Below are 16,379 nucleotides of genomic sequence, written 5' to 3'. Positions count from 1 at the left end.
TTTTCTAAAATATTGTTTTAACAAATTTCACCTGAACCTGTAGTCACATCAGTAACCATATTATCTATCCCCTTTTCTATAAATGTAATTTTGTTATCAGACAACATGAGCTTCTAATGACCCCCTTTTTCTTTTTAAACATTATTTTATAGCAGCATATAAAATTCACATTAATTCACACTCTTCAAAAAATATTGATCTATAACTTTCATGTGAGCATTTCATTAATGTTTAATAATATTTCCAGGGGAGGGGGAAAGAATAAGAATCTAAATATCCTAATACAAAACAATTAACTCATGCCCAAGAGAGTCTCTGAGTTTGACATATTTTTCTAGTGTTTTTGGGTTTGACATGTATTTCCACACCTGCTGGGAATGGGGTCATTGGCTCATCTAGAGATCCTGGGGAACCTTCCATGGTGCCTCCAAACACTGGAAGTTGGCAAGGTGTAAGCACAACAGAGTCTACTGGCTCAGAAGTCCTCAAGAGCCTCACAATGGCTGAGTTTTCTGATATACTCACAACAGAACAGACTGGAATGCTTTCTTTTCCACACCAATCCCCAAATAGTCTTAGTCTCAGAACCAGTCTACCTATATGAGAGCTCCTAGGTTAGAAACTTCTAAGTCTTTCCAGGACAGCTTCCCAAGTGGATGTCAAGATATCCCAGTGGCCTTAGAGAACCCTAGCGAGGAAGCATATAGGGATGTGTCCTGCAGCCTGGCAACCTCCATTTGTATTCATACCCAACCACAGGATCTCCTCATATATCAGCTTATCATTAAGAAGCCCTCCTCAGGGGAAAACAGCAGGTGCCCAGTACTCTCTGGAGTGTAAGGCTTCACAAACTTTGATAACTGCTTCTGAGAACAGCACCTGTTTTCTCCTCATTAAGAGATCTTCTGGTTTGCTAGAATTTAAAAACACTTCTTCCTGAATATTTACAATATGTTCTATCATTTTTTGAAGTCCAGTTTTCCTACCTATCCAGCTGTGATTGTGAAAGATATGTGCACATGGAACAGAAGACAAAATGGAGGAAAAGAAATAGCACTTGCAGTCTATTCTTGACCCCTGCCCTCTAGAAATTGCACCGTGCCTTGCTTCCCCTATTTGTGAATACCAATTTAATCTAATTCTGAGAGGGAAAATATTATTGAATGATGTTTAAAACATAACTGGACTTTGGTTGAATATTTATGTATATGTATTCTGAATTTTTATAATATTTACATATTTTTAATTTTTAGATACATTTTCCAGGAGATTTAGTAAGTTGTTAACAGTGGTAACCTGACATATATTTTTATTCATCATTTTTGCTTAATTTATTTTCTAGAGTGCAACACATACACACTATAACAATAAAAGGTCATTGTTTTTAATATATGCTAATTTATGCATTCATGCATTAAATTTCTCTACTTTCGACTTGTTACCTGCCTGGCATAAGAGAGTTTTTAAAGAGAATTTTCTATTAATTAAATATAAAAGACCTGAAAAATATATAAGAACAATGTGAATAGACTGAGTTTCTATTAGTAAATAAAATGCTTCTTAAAGTTTTTCATAAGGGGTTGACCTTTCCGATGGAAATTTCCAAACTATTTTCATTTGCTAGGGTAAAAATTGCATAAGTGGTCAGGCCTGATCACAGATGGGGAAACTTAGTGATGCCCGGATGACAAAAGATAACAAGACCCAGATGTTGAGCTGTTTTTCTTCAGATTGCACCTGGTCTACAGGGGCCTGGAGGGCTCCCAAGCCTGTGTCGTTACTTGTTGTTAGGAAAGTAAGCTTGATGTCACGGAAAGTTCAGTTGTAAACCTGAAAACTGTTCGAAGGGAGAACTTCTTATCACTGTGGATTCCTTTGAGCCTATTTTTTATACAGTTATTTGCTCAGTTGTTTGCATATCAGCAATCACTTATTAAAGTTTAAATTCTGGAATGCCTGAAAACATTTTTTCAGAAAGTTTTTTGCCTCTGATGCTCTTCCACTACCACCATTAACAGAAAGCCAAGAAGGAAAGGGACAGTCCCAAACCAAGGTCAAGATGAGTGCCATTCAAAACCCTTTGGGAAACCTGCTGAGCAATCCTATTTTTTCCGAACCTCAAATTGGCAAGAATGCCTATTTTAATCTAAATAAACAGCAAAGTCTAAAATCTTAATTTAAATAAATTATTTTTTATTTGTTTATTTTTCATTTTAGTGCTTTCTTTCCCCATCTGTGATCAGGCCCTGACCACTCATGCAGTTTTTATTGTAGCAAATGAAAATAGTTGTTCTATAAGTCAAAGTGCCTTGCAATCCTGCTCAACTGGGCTTTGCCACATCCTGGGTAGCCTGGGAACTGGATGCAGTGACTGAAACTAAAGAATTTGGCCCTTCCCTCAAGGAATTTGCTCGAGTCTAAGGGTAATTGTCCACCCAGCCCCATCACTGCTTTCTTCATTTCCTTTTGCATGAAATTTATTTAAACAATATGAAAGAGTTTTTTTTTAAGTTTAAATTCAGATTTAAAAATTTTTATTGCTTTTTTTCAGTATTTGATAATAGTCAAAGTAAAATGTCTCACTGATTTTTTTAATCCAGATATTTGCATAAGGAAGAACCTCTTGAGAAGCAGTTTGTGACTTGACTTGCTATTCATTTCCTATACTGTTATTTTTTGTTTTGGTTTCAAGTTTTGGGTTTTGGCAAGGTTGTAAAAGTCTGATTTTTTCTATTGAATCATTCAATCCACACAATACTAAATACCTGCTACCTACAAAACAGTGCAGGCATTAAGTTCTGTAAGAAATACAAGATATAAGACCTAGTTCTTCCTATTACAGAGTTTATAATCTAACTGAAGAAATCAGTTGTAAGCATAAAATTTTTAACAGTAGCAGCAAGAGATAAAAGTAAGTTATAAGTCCCATTCTGAATATAGTAAATAATGTTAAGTAAATAAATAAATGTTGAGCATCAAGTGGTATAAAAATATTTATTAAGTAAGTGTTAATTTTAGTGGGCATTTTATCTACCTGTGATTATTTTCTATTTCTTTTCCAAGGAAAATAAAATGTATTCCAAGGCTTCTGTGCCTCCCCATAGCCTACAAGATGGTGATGAACACCACTACCATTTCCCACCTTTCCCTCTTCCTGATAGTCTTCCTGACAGTCCACAGGCCCTTGCTCAGATAATTTTTCTTTCTTGATCACTTCTCTACACTTTTCTGGAGACATATGAAGGAAATTCTGTGGAAACCATTAAGGTCACCTCCACCCTATTGCTTACACGGCCATCTCCACTGCTTCCACCTCATTATGGCAATGAACCATCTATAAAGATGGCACCACCCAGAGTTTAAGGCAGGAAGTACAGCACCTCAAGCATTAAGTTTCCACATTCACTTGGGGAGATAATGGTATCCAGCCTCCTGCAGAAGACTTAGAGAGGAGGATTTAGCAGCAGAAGATGACCCCCAAGAAAATGGTTGCTTCCCATGAAGAACATTTACTTCTCATCTAAGTGCCTTCATGTCCCTCTCTGTTTCCTAGAAAGTAATAACCAAGCCACTGTCTAGAACCTGGTTACCACCACTCCCATAGCACAGGGAGAGCAGCACAGAACTTTAGGCTGTGCAAAGACAGAAGCTTTGGAAACAGATTAAACTTGAAGGGTCCCCCCAGCTGAGTCGTTACTTGACCTCCTTGGAAACACTGTCCTTCTCCCCCTACTATTAAAAATCAGAGTTTTAGATGTTCTCTCTGCACTCTCTTTGCTCTCCTCACTTGGACTAGAGATTCAGGGTGTAAAACTTCTGCATCTGGTTTCTGTGTGAGCTCACAACTACTCATGTTCAGAGAGCTGCATAAATCAGGGTAGAGCATAGACTCTAGAACAAAAGTCCTCAGTTTCAGTCTCAGTGTCCCTAACTCCTAAAGTCAAGCTTTTTGATTTCCTTAATTATAATGCCTTGTTGAAGGGTTCTGAGGATTAAAGACAATGAGCCTGGATTAATATAAATGCTTATTTATGATGGTTATTATTTTCTAACTCCTTGACTTTTTTACTTATGTCCATATTACCTGGACTTGACCAGATGTGATGTTTTCTAGCTCTTTACAGCTCAGGAGGCCCCAGTCTTGAACCCTGACCAACCTGCCCTGATGAGTCGCAGGGAGGAAAATGAAGAGCCACAGTTCCTTCCCCTTCAGAGTCACTGTTAGGCAGAAACTCACTGGGGCACTATGATTGTGCTACATCCAACAGAGCCAGCAAAGGTGGGTTAGGGGATATGGTGAGCTAGAATTTGTCTTTGGTCCTTGTCTGCCTGTTTAATTTAGACTTTTGCTTTACTTTAGAATTAGTCATTGTGTTTCTCCTCCACAGAGTTTTCTTTCTCATTCTATCAGTCTTTCTGACCTAAAATCTTGGTCTTAACAAGTTGAGTGGGATTTTGGAGTCAGGGGAGTCCAGCTATGTCATTTTAAAAACCATAGCTCAGATTACTAAAATCACTTGCCCTAGTGAACCCAGCTTCATCGCTCTGGACACAATATTACCACCCAGGTCTCAGTGCTCCTATCCATGTCCAGGGACTCAGGCATCTCTGGTGCCACCACATTACAGCTGAATTAAATCACTGAAGAAAAATGTTTACAACTCAATGATATGCTTTTGGAACTCATTTAAATTTCTGAAATTCTTTAATATAATGATAAAAAATAAGCACACATTAAACATGATTATGCATTTTAACAGAATATTTTGTTAATAAAACACTATGAATACAAATATTTTAAAAATTGCACTACTTATTTAAATGCTCTAGTTTTTTTTCTTTTAATCCAGAGAGTATTCAGTAATTTACTCAAGAAATATCACTTTACATGATACTACAACAGATGATCAGATATTAGAGAAATTATGTACAGTACTGACATTGAGAAAATTAGTTTTGTGGGAAAAGTCCTTTTTGAAAAGATGAAATTGTCAACTGTTGAGAGAGAGAAAAAAAAGAAAGAAAATTCTTACTGATTTCACTAACTCTTCCTTAGAAAGGTTTCACAGTAAAGTAGCAACAAATTCCAGAAAGTCAAACTTATTTTCAGTATTTTGAGAATGTAAGATATTGAGAGTGAAATATTAAAATCTTAGCCCTCAGAAGTGTTAATAGTATTTCACAATCAGAATAATGAGGCCCATGGTTCTGCCTGACAGAGAAATCCATTATTAGCTAAGACTTAATCAAAAAATTACTCCTTCTACCAAAAGAAATAGAATTTCACTATGTCTCCACTCCTGACAGAGATCCAAAATAGAAGAGCCAAGCGCAAGGGAACCATGAAAGGTACAACTTTCTTTTATGTAACTATTAGGGGAATTTCATAGAGCATATTACGGAAGAAAACTTTCTCAGGAATACCATCTATAAAAACTCCATACTTTCAGTGAATTTGGAAACATACCAAGAGATTGATATTAGGCAAAGAGTAGGATCAATAGAAGTGAAACAACACACAAAGAAAAGGAAACCATGTTGGAAAAGAAAATAAAGCATCATCTTAAATCCACAATTTGTATTTTTCACCAATACCTTAAAGAAGAGGAATTTTAAACACACGGTCTCATGCGTGTGTGTGTGTGTGTTGCTCAAAGACTAGTAGATGCTGATAACAGAGGTTGCTTCTGATAGGAAAACTGGAATACAGGGGAAAGAGTCTGTATGTCCTTTCAAATCTTTTAATTTTGTTCTGTGTGTGAACTAGCTAAAAAAAAGTAAATTATTTTAAAATGCATGGATATGAAATCTGAAAAGACTCATACCAACATGTTAATAGAGGTTATCTCTGAAAGAGTCAAGACTCTTGTTTTTCCCTTTTGTATTTTTATAGTTTTAAAATTTCTATAATAAATGCATGTTAATCTTATGATCACAAAAATACATATTTTTAAATTTCTCTAACAACATGGAAAAAATAGAAACCAATGAATTTTAAAAAGTAAAATTAAATTAAATTAAATTAATAATACCAGTATTCCCATTGTATGTTATTACTTATTATATATGATTTTACTTAAGTTAACAATATGGAAAACTAAATATAGTTCTCATTAAACAATTCATTGCCAACTAACATCTTTTGTTTTTTTTTTTAATTACACATCTTAAGGAGGCCACATGAGTATTGTTACAGATATTTGAATAAGTGGCTCTAATCCCTGGATATTTGGTGTCTAGGAAGAACAAAATTAGATAAAACACACTCTTAACATGCTTCCACATGACTAATTTCTACATATTATGTACTCAAAGCTGGACCTACAGAACTTGACTTAGTTATGCAACTTATATAAGAATAATAGATAAATTATAAGTTCATATGCCAAATATCTTTAAAACATTCATATTTATAACTATAGCTGTTTGAATTAATAGATGACAGGAGACAGTTTTAAATCTTTTATTGTAGAAAACATGTAAATGGTCAATAAGTACCTTAAATGACACTCACCATCATTAGTTGTTAAAAGATGAAATGAAAATCACAAGATACTAGTTCACACCCAGTAGGTGGCTATAATCAGTAATAGACAATAACAGGTGCTGATGTGTGGCAAAATTAGAATCTTGATACATTGCTGATGGGAATGTGAAATCATGCAACTGCTATGAAAAACCTTTGGTCATTCCTCAAAAAGTTAAACACAGAATTTCCATGTGACCCAGCAGTTGTACTTCTACTTAAATACACAAAAGAAATGAAAACACAACCATACAAAAAGTTGCACAAAGGGCAACTCAGTGGGGCTATGGCTCAGTGGTAGAGCACTTGCCTGGCATGTGTGAGACCCTGGGTTTGATTCTCAGCACCACATATAAATAAATAAAAGATTCATTGACAACTAAAAAAAAAAAAAAGTTGCATAAGGATATTAACAATGTCATTCATGATAGCCCCAAACTAGAAACAACCCAAATGGCCATCAGCCAATGAATGGCTAAACAAAGGGATGTTCTTCATCCTTACAAAGGAATGAAGCACTCACATGTGCTACAACATAGACAAACATTGAAAACATTGTTACATGAAAAAAGCCACACACAAAAATTCACATATCTGATGATTTCATTTACATGAAGTGTCCAGATTCAGAGGGTTGATTAGTGACTGTCAGGAACTGAGACAAGGAAAGAATGAAAAGTCACTGCAAATGGGCACTGGGTTTCTTTTGGGGGTGATGATTCATATTACAAAATTAGATAATAGTGATAGTTTCACAATCTTCTACATTTGCTAAAAACTACTGAATTGTACACTTTAAAGGGGTGAATTTCTCAGATGTGGAAGTTTTAAAAAGTCAAGATGAAAGTAGAACAGTGATTTGTAGAGATTGGGAAGGGGGAATAGTGAAAGTTGGAAAGGAGGGGGTGCCTTTGAGCAGTGAATGTTATAAACATATATAGAAATGTCTCACAAAATCCCAGTATTATGTACAATCAATGTGTGTTAATAAAAATGTTTGAAGGAAAAAAAAGGAGTCATTTTATGTTATGTGAATTATATATCAATGATTTTTTTTAAGAATTCATTGAGAGGGGAATTTCTAAAGTCAGGGCATCAACCTGTTCTCATTTATGGACCCATGGGCATAAGAATCATGGGAGACCCTAATGTTATTACTATCCATTAAATAGCATATGAAGATTAATGCCATCTAGACCACATTTAAAATCTCTTAGGAATATGCTAATTCTTATGCTTATTCTATCACCAAAAGAAAGGGAACATGGCACACAAATAAAAACAATTTTGCTTTTTTTCATAGACTTTCATTATAATAGCATAGCGCAGTCTGGTTATTTTTAGAATTTTTATCACCAAACTTGAATTACCACACAGTGAAAACTGACAAGATGGCCTTGAATATCCAATTACATTCTTTATAATAAGTGATTAGCTCCTTATATGAATATGGCCAAAGGCTGACTTCTAATATCCATCAACTCATCTCCTGTATGTTAAACACAGATTATGCAATCTGTATTTTAGTTACTATTTATACCAAACATTATTATGACTAATTTTAAAACAAAAAATCTTTTTACTGTTGAGCATATAGTTATTAAATAATTAATTATTAAAATAACTAGTTATTAAATAATAAATTAAATAATAATTAATAAATTATTTAAAAGTATTACTGACAGAGGCCAATAAACATCTAAATTCTCTGAGTTTTTCTTCTGAATTTTTTGGTTATTTGTTAATATGGTGAGAGTGCAAGAAAAACGATTGAATAATAGTTCTCAACCCTTGTTTCCCTCTTCCTTCTCTAGACACAGGGGGTACTCATAGTTTTATTTAAAGTATTATTTTAAATGTTTTTCTTTAGGAGGACACAATGGCACATAACTATAATCCCAACAACTCAGAAGGCCCAAGGCAGGAGGATTGCAAGTTGGAGGCCAACCTGGGCAACTGAATAAGACCCCAAATCAAAATAAAAAATAAAAACTTCCCTGGGTTCAAACTCAGTACCAGCCCCACAAAAAAGTTTTTCTTTAGCATTTCAATAGGGAATTTTTTTGCCAGTAAAGTAAGCTTTATCTTATAACCCTGAATCAGTTATCTGCTGCTGCCTAAAAAATTACTCCAAGTCACAGTGACTTAAAAGAAAAGCATTTGTTATCTCACAGTTTCTGTGGTTGGTGTTAAAAATCAGTGTGGCTGGATGACTTAGGCTCAGGAACCCTCCCGCGGTTTCCAGGCTTGACTGACACTGGAGAAACCCTTCTACCATGGCTCCAAGATGGCCATCCTTTGATTCTGGTCCTTCAGGAGAAGTCCTCAGTTACCCACACCGCACAGAGCTATTTGATGATTCCTCCCAAACTGGCTTCCCCCAGAGCCAGTGATCCAAAAGAAGGAGGAAGCCGGGAGGATGCGTTCTTCGATCGGGTCTTGGAGGCCTCAAATCATCCCTCATGTCATCCCTCCACCACGTCCTATTTGTTAGACGTGTTTTTAAGTGCTGCCCACACTCAAAAAGGGGGAAGGATTAGAGGAATATCTTTCCCTGTAGAAAAGAAGAATGACAACAAATGTGTGGACATATTTAAAAATCTCCACAAACCCTTCAAAAACAAAAACAGTTGGTCACCATGAGTACAGTCAGTACTTAAAATATTAATCTCAGGTATGTATTAATTTAGTTTCAACTTTCACTTAGAAACTCCATGATAAGATTTAAATTCTTTTGTCTGGGAGTGTGTTCTCTACTTCATGCATCTTTTTTCTCTCTAAAAGAAAAAACTAAGGATTAACAATTAAAGCAATAGGACAGAGACTATTAGTTCTCATCTGATATTGATGTGCTTTTGTATATTTCATGGTCTTCCTACAGTCAGGTTGGGTCCCGTTAGGAAGTTTTAGCCAATAAAATGTAAGTGGAGTGTTTCACCCATGCTGAAACAGGAGCTGTGTTGTCTTTCCATCGTCCCTTTCCCCTCCATTGGCAACCCTGAACAATGCATATTCCAGTTGGTGGAGCTACAAGAAAAATGAGGGTGCTGGGTCATTGGTAGACTGTGTTGTGAGTGAGAAGTAAGTTTATTCTGTTAAACCTCTAAAACTGGAGATTAATGTTCCATGCAGCCTGGCATATAGCAGAAGGTTACTAATTATTACTGCTACACTGTAGTTAAGTGTTTAAAAGTAGAACTCTCTTATGTCCTAAACAAATATTGTTATCCTTATTAGAAATTAAGATTGTCCCAATCAAGAATAAATAATAGCAACTGAGATGAGAATATTTAAATCCAGTTAGTGGAGCCTCATTCTGAAATCTAAATAGCTCTGATCAAAATGTAGACCAAAAGAAAAACAGCCTCTGGCACAAAGAAATTTTAAGGAAGAATTAATGGTAAAGAAGTTCATGACCTTGTGTTGAATTCACTCTAAGTCACAGTTGTGAAAACTAACTCTAAGGTTTAAAAAGTAATTCAAGAAAGAAAGAAGAAAACCAAGTAAACATATGCCTAACCTCTGGAAGCTGAAATCTAAGATTAAATTGAATCTGTGACAGGATCTAGGGCTATTTATATACCAAATATTCCATAATTAAATTCCTAGATCTATTCTTTATTTTTCCAACAACTCGTCACCTATGTCTTTGGTGTTCTGAAAGACTGAATGGGGGAAGTGAAGAGGATGGTGTTGTTCAAAATAATAAGTCAAAGACTTGGGAATTAAGCAAGCTTAGAACACAGGAAAAACAGAAAAGACTCATGGCAGAAAAGACACATAAAGTTGGCAGAAACAGGGAACAACATTATTTTACATAAATAAAAATAAGTAGTGATAAGGAATTCCAGTCTTTGATGGGATTTGGGGCGGGGAGGAGGCCTAGTGGATTTGTTATTTTCCCTTTCTACCTGCAGGTGGCAGCTCCTGCTAAAGGTACTTCATAAGGGTGATGTTCCTATTTCTGTACCTTCCTGGCATAGGCAATTCAGAGAATTCTCACCTAGGGGAAGAAAAAAAAATGCCAAAGTTATAATTTAGACATTTCTTAATATGGTACTAAAGTAGAAATTTTTCAAAGTAACTTTAATTCCAAAAATAAAAAAATAAAACTAATACTTTCCAGGGGTACAACAGAAAAAAATAACACACACACACACACACACACACACACACACATATATATTTCTTCCAACATAGCAACATAACACTTTTAAGTTAACTTTTTGAACTTTTTAGGGTTGTGCCTTGTTTTGATCTATTTTATTGTTTTCGTAAATTTTTAATTGTACCATCTTATTGGCCAGATGATAAAAGGCTAGAATTGGATGGATGGGACCAAGAATTATACTAATTATATAAATAATATTTAACATACACAAAGATTATTGTGGATTTTTTCAAAAACATATGTATCTCCAAATCAGTATCAGGATAGTGTATTGGAAGGATGTTCATTACCTGCATTAATTCTAGAGTCTGTTGCAGAGAAGAAATGGGAATAGAAATAGAAGATGAAAAGAAAAATAGTGAAGTACATTTAGATTTATTTCAACTATGTTATGGTTTAATTGTTTTTGTAAATAGTATTATAGTTCAATTTTTAGTACTTGTTCTTAGCTTACAGAAATATGATTAATTTTAGTATATTGACCTTGTATCCTGAAATTTTGCTATTTACTTAGTAGAATTTTTGTGGATTTCCTGGGATTTTCTATGTAAATGATCATGTCATTTTTATATAAAGATAAAAATGTACATACCCAATCTACATACTTGTTTTCTTTTTAATTTTTCTTGCCTTATGTCACTGTCTACAATTTCTAGTTTAATAGAAGTTTGGAGAGCAGACATCTTTGGCTGTTTCTTAATCTTAACAGGAAAGTAATCACTCTTCCATCACTAAGTATAACTGTATGTATTTTATAAACTCCCTTTCTCAGGTTGAGAATGTTCCCTTTTACTCCTCAATCACTAAACATTTTTTTTTATTGTAAACAAATGGGATACATGTTGTTTCTCTGTTTGTACTGGAGTAAAGGCATACCATTTGTGTAATCATAAATTTACATAGGGTAATGTTGTTTGAGTCATTCTGTTATTTTTTTCCCTTCCCCCCCATCCCTCCCACCCCTCTTTTCCCTCTATACAGTCCTTCCTCCATTCTTGCCCCCCTCCCTAACCCTAACTCTAACCCTAACGCTAACCCCTCCCTCCCCCATTATGTGTCATCATCCACTTATCAGCAAGATCATTCGTCCTTTGGTTTTTTGAGATTGGCTTATCTCACTTAGCATGATAGTCTCCAATTTCATCCATTTGCCTGAAAATGCCATAATTTTATCATTCTTTATGGTTGAGTAATATTCCATTGTATATATATATATACCACAGTTTCTTTATCCATTCATCAATTGAAGGACATCTAGCTTGGTTCCACAATCTGGCTATTGTGAATTGAGCAGATATGAACATTGATGTGGCTGTATCTCTGTAGTATGCTGATCTTAAGTCCTTTGAGTATAAGCCAAGGAGTGGGATAGCTGGGTCAAATGGTGGTTCCATTCCAAGTTTTCTAAGGAATCTCCACACTGCTTTCCAGAGTGGCTGCACTAATTTGCAGCCCCACCAGCAATGTATGAATGTACCTTTCTCCCCACATCCTTGTCAACACCTGTTGTTGCTTGTATTTTTGATAATCGCCATTCTAATTGGGGTGAGATGGAATCTTAGGGTGGTTTTGATTTGCATTTCTCTTTTTACTAGAGATGTTGAACATTTTTCCATATGTTTGTTGATTGCTTGTAGATCTTCTTCTGTGAAGTGTCTGTTCATTTCCTTAGCCCATTTGTCGACTGGGTTATTTGCATTCTTGGTGTAGAGTTTTTTGAGTTCTTTATAGATTCTGGAAATGAGCGCTCTCTCTGAAGTATGATTGGGAAAGATATTCTCCTACTCTGTAGGCTCTTTCTTCACGTTGCTGATAGTTTCCTTTGCTGAGAGAAAGCTTTTTAGTTTGAATCTATCCCAGTTGTTGATTCTTGCTTTTATTTCTTGTGCTATGGGAGTCCTGTTGAGGAAGTCTGGTCCGAAGCTGACATGTTGAAGTTCTGGACCTACTTTTTTCTTCTATAATCTGCAGGGTCTCTGGTCTGATTCTGAGGTCCTTAATCCATTTTGAGTTTAGTTTCGTGCACGGTGAGAGATAGGGGTTTAGTTTCATTCTGTTGCATATGGATTTCCAGTTTTCCTAGCACCATTTGTTGAAGAGGCTATCTTTTCTCCATTGCCTATTTTTGGTCACTTTGTCTAGTATGAGAAAATTGTATTTATTAGGGTTTGTGTCCGTGTCCTCTATTCTGTACCATTGATCTACCTTTCTATTTTGGCACCAATACCATGCCGTTTTGTTACTATTGCTTTGTAGTAGAGTTGAAGATCTGGTATTGCGATATCCCCTGCTTTGCTCTTTCTGCTAAGGATTGCTTTAGCTATTCTGGGTTTCTTATTCTTCCAGATGAATTTCATAATTGCTTGCTCTATTTCTGTGAGGTACATCATTGGGATTTTAATTGGAATTGCATTGAATCTGTATAGCACTTTCGATAGTATGGCCATTTTGACAATATTAATTCTGCCTATCCAAAAACATGGGAGATCTTTCCATCTTCTAAGGTGTTCTTTAATTTCTTCCTTTAGTGTTCTGTAGTTCTCATTGTAGAGGTCTTTCACCTCTTTTGTGAGATTGATTCCCAAGTATTTTATTTCTTTCGAGTCTATTGTGAATGGGGTAGTTTTCCCAATTATTCTTTCCAAAGATTCATCACTTATGTATAAAAATGCATTAGATTTATGTGCATTGATCTTATATCCCGCTACTTTACTGAATTCACTTATGAGTTCTAAAAGTTTTCTGGTGGAATTTCCTGGTTCCTCTAAGTATATAATCATATCATCAGCAAATAGGGATAGTTTGAGTTTTTCCTTTCCTGTTCATATCCCTTTAATTTCTTTGGTCTGTCTAATTGCTCTGGCTAGAGTTTCAAGGACCATATTGAATAGAAGTGGTGAAAGAGGGCATCCCTGCCTTGTTCCAGTTTTTAGGGGGAATGCTTTCAGTTTTTCACCATTTAGAATGATATTAGCCATGGGTTTAGCATAGATGGCCTTTACAATGTTAAGGAATGTTCCCACTATCCCAATTTTTTCTAGTGTTTTGAGCATGAAGGGATGCTGTATGTTATCAAATGCTTTTTCTGCATCTATTGAAATAATCATGTGATTCTTGACTTTAAGTCTATTGATATGGTGAATTACATTTTTTGATTTCCTGATGTTGAACCAACCTTGCATCCCTGGGATGAAACCCACTTGATCATGGTGCACTATCTTTTTAATATGTTTTTGTATGCGATTTGCTAAAATTTTGTTGAGAATTTTTGCATCGATGTTCATTAAGGATATGGGTCTGAAATTTTCTTTCCTTGATGTGTCTCTGTCTGGTTTAGGTATCAGGGTAATATTGGCTTCATAGAATGAGTTTGGGAGGGTTCCCTCCTCTTCTATTTCCTGGAATACTTTGAGGAGTATTGGAATGAGTTCTTCTTTAAAGGTTTTGTAGAACTTGGCTGAGAACCCATCTGGTCCCGGACTTTTCTTTGTTGGTAGGCTTTTGATGACTTCTTCTATTTCATTACTTGAAATTGGTCTATTTAAATTGTGTATGTCCTCCTCGTTCAGTTTAGGCAATTCATATGTCTCTAGAAACCTGTTGATGTCTTCGAAATTTTCTATTTTGTTGGAGTATAGATTTTCAAAATAGCTTCTAATTATGTTTTGTATTTCACTCATGTCTGTTGTGATATTTCCTTGTTCATTCCGAATTTTAGTGATTTGGGTTTTCTCTTGTCTTCTCTTTGTTAGTGTGGCTAAAGGTTTATCAATTTTGTTTATTTTTTCGAAGAACCAACTATTTATTTTGTCAATTTTTTGTATTGTTTCTTTTGTTTCAATTTCGTTGATTTCAGCTCTGAGTTTAACTATTTCCTGTCTTCTACTACTTTTGGTGTTGGTCTGTTCTTCTTTTTCTCGGGCTTTGAGCTGTAGTGTTAGGTCGTTTATTTGTTGAGTTTTACTTCTTTTATTGAATGCACTCCATGAAATAAATTTTCCTCTAAGTACTGCTTTCATAGTGTCCCAGAGATTTTGATATGATGTTTCTTTGTTCTCGTTTACCTCTAAGAATTTTTTAATTTCCTTCCTACTATCTTCTGTTATCCATTCATCATATAATAGCATATTGTTTAATCTCCAGGTGTTGGAGTAGTTTCTGTTTTTTACTCTTTCGTTTATTTCTAATTTCAATTCATTATGATCTGATAGAATACAAGGTAGTGTCTCTATCTTCTTGTATTTGCTAACATTAGCTTTGTGGCATAATATATGGTCTATTTTAGAGAAGGATCCATGTGCTGCTGAGAAGAAAGTGTATTCGCTCTTGGTTGGATGGTATATTCTATAAATGTCTGTGAAGTCTAAATTATTGATTGTGTTATTGAGATCTATGGTTTCTTTGTTCAATTTTGGTTTGGAAGATCTGTCCAGTGGTGAGAGAGGCATGTTAAAATCACCTAGTATTATTGTGTTATGGTCTATTTGGTTTCTGAAATTGAGAAGGATTTGTTTGACATACATGGATGAGCCACTGTTTGGGGCATAGATGTTTATGATTGTTATATCTTGCTGATTTATGCTTCCCTTAAGCAGAATGAAATGTCCTTCTTTATCCCTTCTGACTAATTTTGGCTTGAAGTTCACATTATCTGAAATGAGGATGGATACTCCAGCTTTTTTGCTGAGTCCATGTGCATGGTATATTTTTCCCCATCCTTTCACCTTTAGTCTATGGGTATCTCTTTCTATGAGGTGAGTCTCTTGCAGGCAACATATTGTTGGATCTTTCTTTTTAATCCAATCTGCCAGTCTGTGTCTTTTGATTGATGAGTTCAGGCCATTAACATTCAGGATTATTATTGAGATATGATTTGTATTCCCGGTTATTTGGCTCATTTATTTTATTTTATTTATTTATTTTTTTTTTTGACACGACTTGTTCCTCCTTTATTTGACAATTCCTTTCGGATAATTCCTCCCTTTGCTGATTTGTTTCTTTGTTTTTCATCTCTTCCTCATGGAATATTTTGCTGAGAATGTTCTGTAATGCTGGCATTCTTTTGTAAATTCTTTTAGCTTTTGTTTATCATGGAAGGATTTTATTTCATCGTCAAATTTGAAGGTAAGTTTTGCTGGGTATAAGATTCTTGGTTGGCATTCATTTTCTTTCAGGGCTTGAAAAATGTTGTTCTAGGCCCTTCTAGCTTTTAGGGTCTGGATTGAAAAATCTGCTGATATCCGTATTGGTTTCCCCCTGAATGTAATTTGGTTCTTTTCTCTCACAGCCTTTAAAATTCTGTCTATATTTTGTATGTTAGGTATTTTCATTATAATGTGCCTTGGTGTGGATCTGTTGTAATTTTGTGTATTTGGAGTCCTATAAGCCTCTTGAACTTGATTTTCCATTTCATTCTTCAGATTTGGGAAATTTTCTGATATTATTTCATTGAATAGATTGTTCATTCCTTTGGTTTGTTTCTCTAAGCCTTCCTCAATCCCAATAATTCTCAAATTTGGACTTTTCATGATATCCCATAGTTCTTTGAGATTCTGTTCATGATTTCTTACCATCTTCTCTGTTTGTTAGCTTTGTTTTCAAGGTTAAATATTTTTTCTTCAATGTCTGAGGTTCTGTCTTCCAGGTATTCTAACCTATTGGATATGCTTTCTATGGAGTTCT

Source organism: Sciurus carolinensis, chromosome 10 (assembly GCF_902686445.1).
Source record: "Sciurus carolinensis chromosome 10, mSciCar1.2, whole genome shotgun sequence".
Lineage (NCBI taxonomy): Eukaryota > Metazoa > Chordata > Mammalia > Rodentia > Sciuridae > Sciurus > Sciurus carolinensis.
The sequence above is the reverse complement of the archived record's forward strand: the minus strand, read 5'-3'. Positions refer to the sequence as shown.